The 14519-nt window shown below is 36.6% G+C and overlaps 1 protein-coding gene across 1 annotated transcript in view; it reads left to right on the top strand.

The window, feature by feature from the left end:
- Window positions 1-14519, top strand: part of CLASP1 (cytoplasmic linker associated protein 1) — a 266333-nt gene that overhangs the window by 190458 nt on the left and 61356 nt on the right. The window lies entirely within an intron of this gene.

Raw genomic sequence — 14519 nt, 5'->3', positions numbered from 1 at the left:
AATACTCATTAACCAAGTAAACGAGATGCGCTGCTACCTACCTCTCTGAAATTGGTTCAGGGATATTCCACCATGATTCTGTCTCATCTTTAGACAGCAATAATGAGAACAAAACAGCATGACAATTTGTGAGCTGTCAGTGCCTTTTATTCTAAGCTATAATTTTTTATAAAGCTTTTTATGGTGCTTGTAATATCTTTTTATATAAAGTTATTACTTGAGATACCTGAATTGACATGCATTTAAAATAGATGACTAGAATTAAAAGAAGTATATACACAAGTCTTTTTCCTTCATCTTCTATTTTTTTTGTATAGGTGTTACATGATAATCTTTATTTTAAAACTTTTTAAAAATTACATTTGACATGTTAGTTTTATTTGTACAACATAGTGATTAGACATTTATGTAACTTACAAAGTGATCGTCTCAATAAGTCTAGTTACCCACCTGATACCATACATAGTTATTACAATATTATTGACTGTATTCTCTATGATGAGTTTACATCCCGTGAATGTTTTTATAACTGGTAATTTGTGCACTTTAATCCCTTTGCCTTTTTCACCAATTCCCCCAGCTCTTCTATCTAGCAACCTTCTGTTTGTTCTCTGTTAACTATGAGTTTGTTTCTGTTTTGTTTGTTTATTTTTTAGAGTCCACATATAATTGAAAACATATGGTATTTGTCTTCCTCTGACTGACGTATTTCATTTAGCATAATGCCTTCTAGGTCAATCCATGTTGTCAGAAATGGCAAGATTTCATTCTTTTTGTGGCTGAGTAATATTCCATTGTATATACGTTCCACCTCTTCTTCATTTGTCGATCGATAGGGACTTAAGTTGCTTCCACGTCTTGGCTATCGTAAATAATGTTGCAATGAGCATAGAGATGCCTATGTTTTTTTGAATTCGTGTTTTGGATTTCTTTGGTTAAATACCCAGAAGTGGAATTGCTGAGACATAATGGTAGTTCTATTTTTAATTTTTTGAAGAACCTCCATTGTGGCTGTACCAATTTGCAATCCCACAAACAATGCACGAGGGTTCTCTTTTTTTCCACATCCTCACCAGAACTGGTTATATGTTGATTTATTAATGATAGCCATTCTGACAGGCTATATGAGGGGTGATATCTCATTGTGATTTTAATTTGCATTTTTCTGTTATTAATGACATTGAACATCTTTTCATATGTCTGTTGGCCATCTGTGTGTCCTCTTTGGAGAAATGTCTAATCACCTCTGCCCATTTTTTAATCAGATTGTTTATTTCTTTGATGTTAGGTTATATGAGTTTTTTATGTATTATGAATATTAACCCCTTATCTGGCATATCATTGGTGAATATCTTCATCTGTCCAGTTGGTTGTTTTTTTGTTTTGTTCGTGGTTCCTACTCTGTGCAAAAACTTTTTAGTTTGATGTAGTCCCATTTGTTTATTTTTTCTTTTCTCACCCTTGCCCAAAGAGACATATCCAAAAAAAAAATGTAACTAAGAGTAGTATCCAGAGTATACTGCCTTGAGTTTTATGATCTTGGGTCTTGCATTTAAGTCTTTAATCCTTTCCAGCTTATTCTTATATGTAGTATAAGAAAATTGGTTGGTCTAGTTTTATTTATTTATTTATTTATTTATATTGATATATATCTGTCCAATTTTTATAACACCATTTATTGAAGAGGCTGTCTTTACCCCATTGTATATTCTTGCCTCTATATAGACATGGGTTTATTTCTGGGCTCTCTGTTCTGTTCTGTTGATCTATGTGTCTTTTTTTTATGTGACTACTATGCTGTTTTGATCACTATAGCTGGCAGTGTATTTTGAAATCAGGTAATGTGATTCCTCCATCTTTGTTCTTTTTCCTCATGATTGCTTTGACTATTCAGGGGCTTTTATGGTTTCTTAAAATTTGAAGATTGTTTGTTTTAGTTTCATTGGTATTTTGATAGGGGTTACGTTTAATCTATAGATTACTTTGGGTAATGTGGACATTTTAACGATGCTAATTTTTCCTATCTCTGAACATACTCACTCCCATTTATTTGTATCTTTAGTTTTTTTCTTCAGTGCCTTACAATTGCTTCAGTTTATTTCTAGGTGTTTTTTTTTTTTTAATGCAATTGTAAATGGGATTCTTTTCTTAATTTCTGTATTTGATACATAGCTCATTATTGGTTTATAAAAATACAGTCAACTTCTGGATGTTAATATTGTTATCCTGCTTCTTGACTGAATTCACATGTTAGTTCTAATGGATTTTCGGTGGAATATCTGTATTTATTGGGTTAGCTGAAAGGTCTGTTGAGTTATACCTGTTAAATAAAGTTCATTTTCACCAATAACTTTATTGATTTGGATAGTTTGAGTATTTGAATTGTCCTCTGTGTGGTATAATGTTACTTGTTCTCAATTAATCTCTCAATTTGATCACTGTCAATTTCAACTGGTCTGCCAGACCGTGGAACATCTTCCAGCAAGAAATCTCCAGCAAGGAACTTCACAAACCACTTTTGACACATTCAATCAGTCACAACACCTTCTTCATATGCTGCACAAATCTTTCTCTGTGTTCAGTTGCAGTTTTACCTTCCTTGAAATAATAAAGCATAATATGCTGAGTGTAGTGTATTTTCTTCCACCTTCAATATTATAGTAGCTACACAAAAAATTCACCAATCTTTTAAATCCTTTTTATTGTTATTCTATTACAGTTGTCCCAATTTGTCCCCCCTGCCCTCTTCCACTCATCCCCCCACCCCCACAGTTAGTTCCCACACTGTTGTCCGTGTCCTCGAGTCATTCATACATGTTTTTTGTCTAGTCCTTTTCCCTTCTTTCTACCAGGATCCTCCTCCCTCCTCCCTTCTGGTCACTTTCAGTCTGTTCCATGTTACCATGCCTGTGGTTCTATTTTGTCCATTAGATTCCTCTTACAGGTGAGGTCATATGATATTTGTCTTTTACCACCTGGCTTATTTCACTTAATATAGTATTCTCTACTTCCATCCATGCTGTTGCAAAAGGTAGGACTTCTTTATTTCTGCTCTGTAGTATTCCATTGTGTAAATGCACCACAGTTTTTTGATCCACTCATTTACCGATGGGCCATTCATTTCCTGATGATCCACTCATTTACTGAGTAGCATTTGGCTATTGTAAATAGCACTGCCATGAACATAGGGGTGCATAAGTTCTTTTGAATTGATATGGGATTCTGAGTGTATATTCCCAGCAGTGGAATTGCTGGGTCAAAAGGCAGTTCCATTTTTAGTTTTTTGAGAAAATTCCATGCTGTTTTCCACAGTGGCTGCACCAGTCTGCATTCCCACCAACAGTGTACTAGGGTTCCCTTTTCTCCACATCCTCACCAGCACTTGTTGTTTATTGATTTATTAATGATAACCATTCTGATCGGTGTGACATGGTATGTCATTGTGGTTTTAATTTGCATCTCTCTGATGGCTAGTGATGTAGAGCATCTTTTCATATGTTTATGGGTCCTCTGAATATCCCCCTTGGAGAAGGGTCTATTCAGAACCTTTGCCCATTTTTGTATTGGATTCTTTGGCTTTCTGGCATTGAGTCATATGAGTTCTTTATATATTTTGGAGATCAAACCCTTGTCTAATGTATCATTGGCAAATATGTTCTCCCATATGGTAGGTTCTCTTTTCATTTTGATGATGGTTTCTTTAGCCATGCAGAAGGTTTTTAGTTGATGTAGTCTCATTTGTTTATTTCTTTTCCCCTTTGTTTCCCTTGCCCTAGGAGATAAATTGGCAGAAATACTGCTACGTGAGATATCTGAACTCTTCCTGACTGTGTTTTCCTCTAGGGACTTTTATGGTATCATGGCTTATATTTAATTCTTTTATCCATTTTGAGTTTATTCTGGTGCATGGTGTAAATTGGTGGTCCGGTTTCATTTTTTTGCATGTACCAGTCTAGTTGTCCCAACACCATTTATTAAAGAGGCTCTCTTTGTTCCATTGTATGTTCATGCCTCCTTTGTCAAATATTAATTTGCCATAGAGACATGGGTTTATTTCTGGGCTCTCTATTCTGTTCCACTGATCTATGCATCTGTTCTTATGCCAGTACCAGACAGTTTTGGTTATAGTGGCTTGTAGTATAGTTTATCAGAATTATGATCCCTCCTACTTTGTTCTTTCTCAAGATTGTTGAAGCTGTTCAGGGTCTTTTTCTTTCCTCCTCTCTCTCTTTTTTTTTTTTTTTTTTGGTTCCATATAAATTTTTGAAGTATTTGTTCTAAATGTGAAATATGTCATTGGTATTTTAATAGGAATTGCATTGAATCTCTAGATTTTTGGAGGGTAATACGGACATTTTAATGATGTTAATTCTTCCAATCTATGAACATGGCATATGCTTCCATTTATGTGTATCTTCCTCAATTTCTTTCTTCAGTGTTCTATAGTTTTCTGAATACAGGTCTTTTATATCCTTGGTTAAATTTTTTTCTAGGTACTTTATATTTCTTGTTGCTATAGCAAATGAAATTTTTTCCTAGTTTCTCTTTCTGATAGTTTATTGTTGGTGTACAAAAATGCCTTTGATTTTTGAATATTGACTTTGAATTCTGCTATTTTATGAAAGTCCCATACTAGATCAAATAGTTTTTTGGTGGAGGCTATAGGGTTTTCTATGTATACTAATACGTTGTCTGTAAATAATAACAGTTTTACTTCCTTTTTCCAATTTGGATGCCTTTTTATTTTCTTTTTCTTGTCTGATCACTGTGGCTAGAAGCTCCAGTACCATATTGAATAGAAGTGGTAAAAGTGGACACCTTTGTCTTGTTCCTGATCTTAAGGGGAAAGTTTTGGTTTTTGCCCATTGAGTATAATGTTAACTGTAGGTTTCTTATATATGGCTTTTGTTATGTTGAGGTATACTCTCTGTATTCTCACTTTGCTGAGTGTTTTTATCATAAATGGATGCTGGATTTTATCAAATGCTTTTTCAGCATCTATTGATATGATCATGTGATTTTTATCCTTCATTTGCTTATGCAGTGTATTAACGTTTATTGACTTGTGAATATTGTACCATTTAATACATTTAACATATTTCTGAGTCCAGATTGCCAGTACTTTGTTTAGAATTTTAGCATCTATGTTCATCAGAGATACTGGCCTGTAGCTTTTTTTCTTTGTTGTGTCTTTACTTGATTTTGGAATTGGGATAATACTGACCTCATAAAAAGAGTGTGGAAGTCTTCCCTTTTCTTGAAATTTATGGAATAGTTTGGGAAGGATAGGAGTTTGTTCTTCCTTATATGTTTGGTAAAATTGACCTATGAAGCTATCTGTCCAGGGCTTTTGTGTGCCAGGACTTTTTTGATTACTGCTTCAGTTTCACTAGTTGTTATCAGTCTGTTCAGGCTTTCTGCTTCTTCTTGATTCAGTTTTAGAAGACCATATTTCTCTAGAAATTTGTCCACTTTGCCCAGGTTGTCCAATTCTTGGCATACAGTTGTTCATAGTAATTTTTTAACAATCCTTTCTATTTCTGTGGTACTGGTTTTAATTTCTCCTTGTTTCATTTCTGATATTATTTATTTGGGTCCTCTCTTTTTTTTCTGGATGAGTGGTTAAAGTTTTGTCAATTTTGTTTATGTTTCCAAAGCGCCAGCTTCTGGATTTATTGATCCTTGAATTATTCTTTTAGTCTGTATGTAATTTAATTCTGCCGTGATCTTGATTATTTCCTTCCTTCTACTCATTGTGGGCTTTGTTTGTTGTTGTTGTTCATCTAGATCTCGTGGATGTAGGGTTAGGTTGTTTATCTGAGATTTTTCTGACGTCTTTAGGTAAGCCTGTATTGCTATGAACTTCCCTCTCAGGACTGCCTTTGCTTTGTCCCATAGGTTTTGGACTGTTGTGTGTTCATTTTCATTTGTTTCCAGATACTTTCTGATTTCTTTTTTGATCTCCTTGTTGATCCATTCATTATTTAATAACATGTTATTCTGTCTCCATGTATTTGAATGTTTTTGAATTTTTTCCTTGAGGTTTTCAATCCATTGTAATCTGAGCACATGCTTGATATAATTTCAGTTTTCTAGAATTTGTTGAGGCTTGTTTTGTGTCCTGCCATGTGATCTTTCTTTGAAAATGTTCCATGATCATTTGAAAATATATATTTTGCTTTTTTTGGCCAGGGGTAAAGGGTAGTTTCTGTACATATCAATTAAGTCCAAGATTTTCTTTATATATTTAGGTGCTCCAAGGGATGTATCCTGTTGAACTATTCTCTTAAGATTATGTAGTGACCTTTTTTGTCCCTTTGTATGGGTTTTGTATTGAAGTCTATTTTGCCTGATACAAGCATTGCTACCCCCAGCTTTCTTTTCATGTCTGTTTGCTTGGAATATTTTTTTTTCCCTTCCCTACTCTTTCAACCTGTTTAGATCATTTGTTCTGAGGTGGGGCACTTGTAAACAGCATATATGTGGGTTGTGCTTTCTTATCTATTCAGCTACCCTATGTCTTTTGATTAGAACATTTAATCCATTTATGTTTATGGTTGTTATTGATAGGTACTTATTCATTGCCATTTTTTCTGTACCTGTGTTTCTTTCTCTCTCTACCTGCCCCACCCCCCACACCTTGTTATAGCAGTCCTGTGCATCCTGTGCAGCCATTTAGTGCTTGCTTGGTGGAAATGTACTCTTTTAGCCTTTTTTGGCCTGGGAAGTTCTTTATTTCACCTTCCATTTTAAACAAGAGCCTTGCTGGATTGAGTAGGCTTGGATTTTGGTCCTTGCTTTCATTACCTGAGATATTTCCTGCCAATTCCTTCTGGCTTGTAGTGTTTCTGTTGAGAAATCAGCTGATTGCCATATCAGAGCTCCCTTGTATGTTACTAGCTGTTTCTCCCTTGCTGTCTTTAAGATTCTCTCCTTGTCTTAAAATTTGACATTTTAATTATGATATGTCCTGGAGTAGGCTTCTTTGGGTTTATCTTGATTGGGACACTATACTTCTTAAAATTGCATGACTTTTTCCCTCACCAAATTAGGGCTAAGTTTTCTGTCATTATTTATTCAGACAGGTTTTCTATCCCTTGTTCCTTTTCTTCTCCTTCTGATAGTCTTATGTTGTGAACGTTGTTATGTTTCATGTTGTCCTGAAGCTCCCTTAATCTATCCTCGTTCTTTCTGAGTCTTTTTTCATTTTGTTGCTGTGACAGGGTATTTCTTTCTACCTTGTCTTCCAGCTCTCTGGTTCAGTCCCCTGCTTCATCTAACCTGTTTTTAAGTCCTTCTAGTGTATACTTCATTTCAGATATTGTATTCTTCATTTCTTCCTGGTTCTTATAGTTTCTATATCCTTTTTCATGCTGCTGTAGTTCCCACTAAGTTTCTTGTAGCTTTCATAAAGTTATTGTAGTTCTCACTGAGTTCCTTGAGCATCCTTATAACCATTATTTTGAATTCTTTGTTTGATAGATTGTTTGCCTCAGTTTAATCTAGCTCCTTTCCTTTGTGGGTTATTTGTTTGTCTCCCCATTTTAGGTGATTCTTGTGTTTGTTTCTGCGTCTCAGGTTGCTCTGCTTTGCCTGCATGTTTTTGTGGGGTGGACTTCTGTGGTAGAAGGTCTTTGTAATTCAGTGGTGCGGTCCCTTTGATCTCCTGGTCTGGATGCTCTAAGGTTGCCCTTTATTCAGTTTATGTGGGCTCTCTTGTCGTACTTTGGCTTTGATTATTGGCGGCTCATTCATTGGTGGGTTCTCCCCTCCAGCTGGCTGACTGGGAGTCACAATCCCCCCCACATCTTTTATGCTGTTGTACAGGTGCTGATTATCAAAGCAATACTACCCAGAAAACCAAACCGTTATGCCAGCAAAAATAGTCCCCTACCACATCAGCAATGTCAATAGCAATTAAGGAAAGATTAATAAAGGTGGAGAGAGATTAAGAATATTATGAGGTAGGAAAGGGAATATGAGGTGACTGAAAGAGAGGAAAATGATTTTGAGCAGGAAGAGGGAGAAGAAATAATAGTAGGGAATAGAAACAAGGCGAAGAAAGGGAGAAAATGAAATTTAAAATGTAAGCAAAACAGAGAAGGGCTATGGCAAAGTGGAGTAAGAATTGGAAGTGTATATTATAATGTTTGAAGTAAAATTAAAAAGGTAGTGAACCAAAGGGAACAAAATTCAAGGAGAACCACAACAGGGTCAGTAACAATGACAGCTGATCACATAATAAAGGTGGAAAGAGAATAGGAATATTATATGAAAGAAAAGGGAATATGAGATGTTGACTGTAAAGAAAAATGATTTTGAGAGGATAGAGAGGGGGAGGAGAAATAATAAGAGTAAGGAATAGAATCCAGGCTAAGAAGGGGAGAAATGAAATAAATTCCAAACTCAGATAAGCAAGGGCAGGAGGAGGGCAGAATGGAGTAAGACAGGGAGAGTAACCTATGATATTTGAAATAAAAAAATAAAGTGAACAAATAGGAATAAAGTTGAAGACCAGCAATAACCATAATATCTATGCCAAACAAGCCACAATTTATAAAGGTAGAAAGAAAATTAGGATGTTACAAGAAGGGGAAAAAGAATATGAGCTAACTAAAGGAAGGAATAATGCCCTTGACAGGACAGAGGGAGGAGAAATAGCAGGAGTAGGCATAGGAACAAGGCGTAACAGTGGGGGGGAATATAATTTACAACGAAAAGAAGAAAAGGACAGAAAGGAGGCAAAATGGAGTAAGGTGAGGGAAGGGTACAATGTGAGATTTGAAATAACAAAATAAAAAGTAATATAAAATATAAACAAAAAGAATTAAAAAACCCCAAAATTAGTGGATTAGTTGGAATACAATTGAAGCACAAGAAGAAATATTACACAACTATGTTAAAGAAAGAAAAAGATTCGAATTCTGAAGAACAAGGTGGAATTCATCTCAGAGTTTGATGTTGCCTTATGTCTTCTCCTTCTGGATCTGCCTCCGGCTTTTTATCAGTTCAAGGTCCTGGAGTAGGTCATCTAGCTTCTGCCAGCACCACCTGTTATCACCTTTACCACCCTGCAGACAGCATGCACAGTGGGCTCTTCCAGGTGTGTCCAGTACAAACAGCTTGTCCTTAATATAACGTAAGGCGAAAGGCCTCAGGGTCTTGTCTTTCCGGCTCACAGAGAGGAAGGGCACTTCCTCAACCTGTGCCATATGTAGGCCTTCTCACCCTCCCACAGGGATGCTGTGGTCCGACAGCAGGAGAGCTGGGAGGAGGAGCCAAGGGAGGGTACGCTGCACCTGTGACCCCTTTTGGGTTTTGGAATGCTCTCTCTGCAGCCTCCTTCTCTACTTGGTTTATAACTTTACTGAAGGCCAGCGAATTCTAACTGTACGTTGACTAGCAAGTGCTGAATAACATGTTCCACAACATCTCTCATCAACTAGAAGTCAAAAATTAACCAGTTAAGTTTTTTTAAAATGCACACTAATATGACAGTTGTTAAAATACAGTTTAACAAAATTGTTTCAAGTGAAGTTAAAGACAACTAAGCACTACTTAAGCTACCTTACTGAAAGAACCTAACCAACTTTCTGGGCAACCCAGTAGTAGTATGTTATTTGCAAGTAATGAGAGTTTATGCCTTCTTTTCTATTTGGATGCCTTTTATTTCTTTTTCTTGTCTGCTTGCTGTGGCTAGGACTTCCAGTACTATATTGAAGAAATTAAATGCTATCTGTCTTTCCATGTTTAAAAGTAGATATCCTTTTATTATTTCTGACCTTAAGGAAGATGCTTTTAGTTTTTCACCATTGAGTATGATATTAGCTATGGTTTTGTCATTTATGGCCTTTATTATGTTGAGGTATGTTCTCTCCCCATTTTGCTAAAAGTGTTTATCATAAATGGATGCTGCATTTTGTCTAATGCTTTTTTCTGCATCCATTGATATGATATGATTTTTATCATGCATTTTATGTGGTGTATCATGTTAGTAGATTTGCAAATACTGAATAAGCTTGCATCCCAGGATTAAATTCTACTTAATAGTGGGGTACAATCTTTTTAATGTATTGCTCAATTTGGTACTAATATTTTATTGAAGATTTTTACCTCTATGTTCATCAGGGATATTGGCTTATAATTCTTCTGGTAATCTCTTTATCTGGTTTTGTTATCAGTGTCATACTGACCTGTAAAATGAGTTTGGGATCCTTCCATCCACTTCCAGGTTTTGAAATAGTTTGGGAAGTATAACTTTTAATTCAACTCGGAAGCCATCTGGTGCAGGACTGTTGTGTCTTGGGAGTTTTTTAATTACTTATTTGATTTTGTTAGTTACCTGTCTTCAGAAGTTCTGTTTCTTATTGATTCAGTCTTGGAAGAGTGTATGTTTCTAGGAATTAATCTGTTTCTTCCAGATTGTCCGATTTGTTAGCATGCAATTGCTCATGGCATTTTCTCATATTCCTTCGTATTTCTGTTGTGTCAGTTGTCACTTCTCTTTCATTTCTGATTTTATTTATTACGATCCTTTTCTTTCCTTAGTCTTGTTAAAGGTTTATCAATTTTGTTTTTCTTTTTTAAAAAAAAGATTTTTTTTAATTTTTATTTTCAGACAGAGGGGAAGGGAGTAGAGAGGGAGAGAAACACTATTGTGTGGTGCCTCTCATGCACCCCCTATTGGGGACCTGGCCTGCAACCCAGGCATGTGCCCTGACTGGGAATCGAACCAGTGACCCTTTTGTTTGCAGGCCGGTGCTCAAGCCATTGAGCCACAACAGCCAGGGCTCAATGTTGTTTTTCTTTTCAAAAAATGCATCTTTTGGTTTCATTGACTTTTTGTATTTTTTTAGACTATTTTATTTATTTCTGCTCTGATCTTTATTACTTCCTTCTTTCTACACACTTTGGGCTTTTTTTGTTCTTTTCCTGGTTCATTTAGGTGTAAGGTTAGATTGTTTATTTTCTGGCTTCTTGAGATAGGCCTATATTGCTATGAACCTCTCTCTTATAACTGCTTTCACTGTGTCCCATAGATTCTGGGTTATTATATTTTCATTTCATTTCTCTCTAGATCTCTTGATTTTTTTTTTAATCTTGTTATTAACTCATTCATTCTTTCATAGCATGTTATTTAACCTCCATGTGTTTGTGTGTTTTTCCGTTTCTTCTTGTAAGTGACTCCTAGTTTCCCACCATTATGATCAGAGAAGATGCTTCATATGATTTCATTCTTTTTGATTTTATTGAGACCTGTTTTATGGCCTAACATGTCTTCTTTGCCGGGAAATGCCCCATAGCACTTGAAAAAAATGGATATTCTGCCTCTTTGAGGTGAAATGTCCTAAAAACATCAATTATAAGATGATCCAGTTGAATGTCATTTAAGGCTACTGTTACCTTGTTGATTTTCTCTCTGTATGACCTATCCATTGACGTCAATGGGGTCTTAAAGTACCTTACTATAATTGTATTACTGTAGATCTCTCCCTTTATGTCTATCAATATTTGTTTTATATATTTCGGTGCTCCTACATTGGGTGTGTAAATATTTAAAAGAGTTATATACTCTTGTTGGATTAATTTCTTTATCATTATGAGATGGCTTTCTTTTTCTCTTGTCACAGCCTTTGTTTGAAAGTCTATTTTGGAAATAATCTTTTTACATCCCTTCACTTACAGTCTCTGTCTTTTGATCTCAAATGGGTCTCTTGTAGGCAATATATATGTATGGGTCTTGTTTTCTTATCCCTTTACACATCCTGTGTCTTTTGATTAGAGCATTGAGCCCATTCATATTTAAAGTAACTAATTACTTAAATTTAAAGTAAATATGCAGTTATTGCCAATTCATTAATTGTTTTATGATTATTTTGTAGTTCTCTGTTACTGCCTTACTATCTTACTCTCTTGTATGTTGATGACATTCTGTAGTATTGTATTTAGATTCTTTTTTCTTTATTTCTTGTATATCTTTATAGAATTTTGGCTTTGGTTATCATGTGCTTCATATATACCAGGCTGTGTTTTTAGCAGTCTGTTTTTAAAGTTGATGGTCGCTTAAATTCAAACACATTCTAAAATCCGTACCATTTTTACTCTCCTCCCCTCTGTTTAATGTTTTTGTCATATTTTTTATTTCTTTTGTGTGTGTGTGTGTGTGTGTGTATTCCTTAATTGTTATAATTACACAAATCACCTAATTTTGCCTTTTAACCTTTGTACTAGCTTTATAGTCGATCCACTGCTTTTATTATGTGTTTGCCTTTGTCAGTGAGAATCTTTTCTTTACTGTATTTTCTTATTCATATTTTTTATATTGCTTTTTTCATTATAGAAGTCCCTTTATGTTTCCTATAATTTTGGTGTGGTGGTAACAAACTCCTTTAGTGTTATTTTATCTGGGAAACTCTTTATCTCTCCCTCAATTCTAAATGACAACCTTGTTAGGTAGAGTAACCTTGGTTACAGGCCCTTGCTTTTTATCATTTTGAATATTTCATACCAGTCCCCTCAAGCCAACTAAGTTTCTGTTGAGAAATCAGCTGATAGTCTTATGGGAGCCCCCGTGTAAGTAACTGTCATTCTCTTGTTGTTTTGTCTTTGTCTTTAACATTTGGGATTTTAATTATAATACCATCTTCATGTGGTTGTCTTTGGGTTCATCTTGTTTGAGAGACTGTGTACTTCCTGGCTTTGTATATCTGCCTTTTTTGCCAGGTGACACAAGTTTTTAGTTATTATTTCTTAAAATAGGTTTTCCATCTCTTGCTCTCTTCTCTTTCTGGCATCCCCATGATGCAAATGTTGGTGTGCTTGATGTTGTCCCAGAGGTTGCTTAAACTATCCTTTTTCTTTTTTTTCACTCATTGCTGTTCTGATGAGGTATTTTCTGCTACCTTGTCTTCCAGGTCATTGATCCAGTGCTCTGTTTCCTCTAATCTGCTGTTGATTCCATGTAATATGTTTTTTTATTTTAGTTACAGTATTTTTTCACTTGCGATGAGTTCTTTTTTATGTTTCCTCTTTTTTGAAGTTTGCACTGAGATCATTTATTCTTTCCTAAAATTCATGGAGCATCCTCATAAGCAGTGTTTTGAATTCTCAATGTGATAGATTGCTTGTCTCCATTTTATTTAGTTCCTCTTCTGGAGTTTTGTTCTGTTCTTTCATTTGGGACTTGATTCTTTGTCTCATTTTGGCTGCCTCTCTCCTTCTTTTTCTTCTTTTGTATGTATGTATTGGGTGGATCTGCTACACCTCACAGTCTCGGCAGAATGGCCTTATGTGTCCTATGGGGTCCTGTGGGGTCCTGTGGCTCCCCTGTCACCTGAGTAGGTTGTTCCATGGGTGTCTTGTGTGGTGTTCTCTCCTGTTGTAGACTTGATTGTTGACGGTACATCAGTATGTGAGATTAACCCTCAAGATAACTGGCTGTGAGGACTGGTCATGACTGCAATGGGCCAGCTTTTATGCAGGTATTGACCTCACAGAGTACCTGTGCCCTGGTGCCTGCTGAGTCTTCTCTTTGTGTGTGCGATTTATGGAGATGGTTGCATGGTGCTCTGATGCGGTCAGAAACTGGCTATCTGGTATGTTGGTTCTGGGGCCTCTTCGGAGGGACTCCGGTGCATACCCATTTTAGCCACTGCCTGTGTCTGCCCAAGGGCTGCTTAATAGGAGCTACAAAGTGACCTGCGGTTAGTAAGCCGCCTGTGGTGGCCTTGGAGGCTCCTGGGAGTGACTATGCTGTTAACAGGCTGGCTGCCCCTAGAAGAGGTATGGGGAATGCTGAGACCAGCTGCTGCTTGTTTGGGGTTTGTGGATTTTTGAGAGATTTTAGGAAATTCTGCAGTGCAGACCCAGTCCAGCTGCTTGTATGGAACAGCCTCTGAAGGAAGTTCAGGCCAGGCTCACGACTTGGGTGAAGCAGGATCTCAGAATCATCAGGGTACACTGAAGAGTGTTAGCCAGATTATTGGAGATTTGAGACTTGTTACCTGCTGGCACCTGCTCCTGGGTGAAGTGAGGACTCAACAAAGGAACAGTGGCACCTGCCAGCACTTTTGTCTATAAGAGAGCTGTCCCAACTACCCTTGCAGCCCTAGCCTTGAAGCCAGACAATTCAATTAATTCCTTTATGTCCCTGGGACTTTCAGAGCTGCTACTCCTGCGTTGCACCTCAGAGTTAAGTGTTTGTGAGTAATTGAGCCTTTAAGTCCTGCAGTGCCTTCTTTTCTAGAAGGCTCTTGTCTTTCTCAGACATAATTTATGCTGATTTTCACAGCCTGATGTTAAAGAGACTTATCTTTCTAGCTCTGGTGCCATGGGCTGGGGAGCTCGGTGTGGGGCTGGGACCCCTCGCTTCTCAGGGGGTTTTGCACAGCCCAGTTACCACTGTGGATTCTTAACCTTCTCTCAAGGGTATGGGCCAAGCCGATTCTGGGTCTTTGCCCCTCCTACCAGTCTTGTTCTTCCTTCTTTATAATCCTTAGTTGTAGGACTTCTGATCAGCT

The sequence above is a fragment of the Pteronotus mesoamericanus genome, unplaced genomic scaffold, assembly GCF_021234165.1.
Source record: "Pteronotus mesoamericanus isolate MK-2021 breed Mesoamerican mustached bat unplaced genomic scaffold, CSHL_Meso_final contig_27, whole genome shotgun sequence".
Classification (NCBI taxonomy): Eukaryota; Metazoa; Chordata; class Mammalia; order Chiroptera; family Mormoopidae; genus Pteronotus; species Pteronotus mesoamericanus.
The sequence above is the reverse complement of the archived record's forward strand: the minus strand, read 5'-3'. Positions and strand labels throughout refer to the sequence as shown.